Source organism: Chrysochloris asiatica, unplaced genomic scaffold, assembly GCF_000296735.1.
Source record: "Chrysochloris asiatica unplaced genomic scaffold, ChrAsi1.0 scaffold00084, whole genome shotgun sequence".
In the NCBI taxonomy this organism is placed as follows: domain Eukaryota; kingdom Metazoa; phylum Chordata; class Mammalia; order Afrosoricida; family Chrysochloridae; genus Chrysochloris; species Chrysochloris asiatica.
In genome coordinates, this window is record NW_006408602.1 from 1,516,017 (window position 1) to 1,519,519 (window position 3,503).

The 3,503-nt window shown below is 38.1% G+C and overlaps 1 pseudogene; it reads right to left on the bottom strand.

Annotated features, from left to right (window-relative positions):
- Nucleotides 1–2,685: 2,685 nt before the first annotated feature.
- LOC102823722 lies at nucleotides 2,686–3,033 on the bottom strand (annotated as a pseudogene).
- Nucleotides 3,034–3,503: the final 470 nt, after the last annotated feature.

A 3,503-nucleotide genomic window follows, 5' to 3' on the forward strand; every position in this document is an offset into this window, starting at 1 on the left:
AACTTTACAAAAGCCAACAGTCTCATCTTTCTCCTACCAAGATTTTGGTGGGTTTTTACTGCCAACCTTGTGGTTAGCAATCCAGTGCTTACAATCATTGGATAGCTTTCATGTAATTTTTCAAGTCAAATCTAATCTTTTAAAGAGGTATGTCAATAAAGTATTATATTCTTTATTTTTTTTCTTTCATAAATATAAAATCAGTTAAACAATGATAAGTGGTATTCTATAGTTTCCATGTCATAAATATCACCCTCACCTAAAACACTCCATGACTTTGGTCCTTATGATCAGTTCTTCAAATTGCACATACCGTATATTTCCCAGAATAGTGGAAATGGAGATCACAGTTTACACTGAAAATAAATGTTAACTGAAGCATCTAAATACTGTCATGGAAATGTAATGTGATAAGTTAAAGAAAAGCCAATGAATCCGGCTTTTGTCTGTGATTCAAAGCCATTAGATGCTTAGCGTGTATGGGGAGGTAGGGGAGTGGAGGGGTAAAGGTGATGTTACCTGCTGCCATAAAGATTTACTGTCTCAGAAACCCTAAGCAGCAGTTCTACACTGTCTACTCTGTCTTATAGGGTCTCAGTGAGTTGGAATTGACTGGATGGCAATAGGTTTTGGGTTAAATGAATTTTATAGTTTCAACTTAAAATTCAAATTTAAGATGCTTTTAAAGCAAAATAGAGGACATATACAAAATTGATCTTTCTTTTTTTGTCTTAGACTGGGTTCTCTAGAGAAGTAAAAAGTTACTTCTTTTTATGAAAAGAAGTATAAATAAAATATATATATAAAGAAGTATATATCAAGGAAATGGCTCACAATTGTGGAGACAGGAGAGTCCCAAGTGCAGGCCAGGTGAACCATGATCAGCAGGCAGGCCTGGAAGGCAGGAGTCCCAAGTTGGGGCACAGAGCAGGACCTCAGAACTGGAGCAGAGGCAGCAGTAAGTTGATGGACAACCAAGGCCTTGGCAGGTGCACAGCAGAACCAGCAGCATAGACCACAAGAGTCAAGGGATGACCCAGATGTGAGATCCAGATCCAGCAGGAAAGAAAGTATTTCCTGCATGCTTATTATATTGGGTTAAGCCACACTCTCAAAGAAACATCCTTTCAACTAATTGCCTGCTTATAGCCCATCATCAGAGTTAACTATGCCTGCTCATATTGCATCATCATAGATTTAACTATCAACTTCTAAATAACTAGGAATTCTGTCTCAATCAAGTTGACACAGAACCTAACTATCACAGTTAGCATTTGAATGCATATTCTTTCTGAGTAAAATTAATTATTATTTTATTATGTTTAATAACCAGTTAATATATTTATCCCTTTAAACTCATATATGTTTCTATTAAAATGCACACACATATTTTTTCTGTAAAAATAAATGCAATTATACTGCATTAATTATTGTTTTGTTTTATAATTATTGTATTCAAAAAGAAATGTTGTAACAATAGAAAAATGTTTCAAATAGCACTTTAAAAAAGAATAATGTACTAATGTTTTTTTTAAAATTCTCTTCCTCTAAGATTTGATGGATAAGCCTGAGTAGCTAAAAGACAGCCCTCTATTACAAATAAGAAGCTTGTGATTCTAGTTAGGGAATCACTAATTGATTGCCTTAGGGAAATTCCTTAATGCCCCAGAAGCAGTTGTTTCATATAACTTGCTATGCAGAAAAAGTTATAAATTTGAAAAGTTAGACATTAGATTATTGAAATCCTCTCCAATTTATTATCAGAATTTATCATTTTGAGCAACCATCATCAGTCAATTTTAAAAGGCTAACAAGCAAATGTATTGAATATTGTGGCCAGTGTTGAGTCCAGGTTTAATAATGCCTGAACATGTGAACCTAGAAACCCCATCAGCTTATTAAAAACTTACTGCTGAGGGAAATCAAATTAAAGAAATAATTCTGGCATATTTGTGGATGCAGGGCATGAGAGGAGAAAGAAAAAGGATGAGGAAAGTACTGAGTCAGAATGGGAAGTGTCTTCAAGGTTTCTTTCTCCTTCCATAAAAAGAAGTTTTCACAGAGGCATCGGAGAAAGGAGCCTTCTTTCTAATGGAGGTGCCTGTTCTAAGGTTGCAGATAATTGAAAATAAATCAAAAAACAAAACAAAAAAAGCAGCCAGTCAGGGGGCCTGAATATTGACTGAAACTCCCTTCAAAAACAAAAATGTACTAACTGTGCACCAAGAATTGTGTGTGACTTTCTGAGAGTGCCTTCCTAATTGTCTATGGCCATAGAAAAACCATGTGGTGACCATAGCTGACTTCCCCTGACTTCCAAATGGGAAAGAGAATCAAGCTCAAAACCAGCACAAAACTGATTCCTATAATGTGGAGGTCAGACACACTTCCACCCCACAAACTTCTCTAACCCTATTTTGACACCAATCATCCATCCCACAGTACTCTCTGCTTGACTTCTGTGTTCAATAATCCATTGCAATGACCACACAGAACTCATAATAGGGTGCAATTCAGGATAGAAACCCAAAAAATTAGGATGCAGCAGTTTTCTAGTCAGGAACACTTTCTCTGTTGTAGTGCATACATGCCTTAATTTTTTTTTTTCTTTTTGCCACAAAGTGCAATTTTAATTTTATTTACTTGCAGGTTAGTTTTACTTCAGATTTATAAGGGTTCAATTCTTTACATGGGCTTTGGTGGCGGTCGTGGGGCAGCACCTGCTGGTCTAAATCGGGGTGGGGGTGTCTGGTCCTTCTGAGCTTCATGAGAACGGTTCCTGACCACCATGCTGACAATGGCACAGTTCACACAATAATGCAGTTTCACATACAGCTTGGGAAGCACGTATTCATTGAAGATACTCGCTTCAGAAATAGTCCTGACGGATGCGGCCTCTACTATGTTTCCAATTACGATCTTCTTAATGGCCTTGTCTTTGGGCACACAGCGGGCACAGTTCATGCAGCGAATAGACTGCACGTGACCGTGGACCTTTTTGGTAAGATCATTGTTTCTCCTTTTCTTTGTCATCTTGGAAGCGAGTACCCGAGAGAGAAAGAACGCACATGCCTCACTCTTGTCTTTGGTGTCTCAATCATGTGACTTCTTGGCCTCAGCCTTAGTCCATGGGCCTAGAGCCCGCAGCTGTTCTGTCTCTCCATTCCACAGCTGCTGTCATCACCTCTGCTAGCACTTTTCTAATCGTAGGGATCTCACGCTGTACTCATGCTCTTCATTTCTGGTGGTCCTGAGATTTTCCATTCCTGTTTTTGAGAAGGTTCTTTTCAAATTTAGCTGGATGGCAAAAACTAACCAATCCCAGCCTTAGAGTCCTGTATACCTTATTGGCATGGTCCCACCCAATCACTTGGTGGGAATTAAGACATTGGATAAAAAGCCACATCAAGTATACTCAGGATACCTCAGTAAGCTACCACATCCTACTTCCATCTAGCAGATTCGAACTCATAATGATCCTACATAAGGTTTCTGAGACTGTA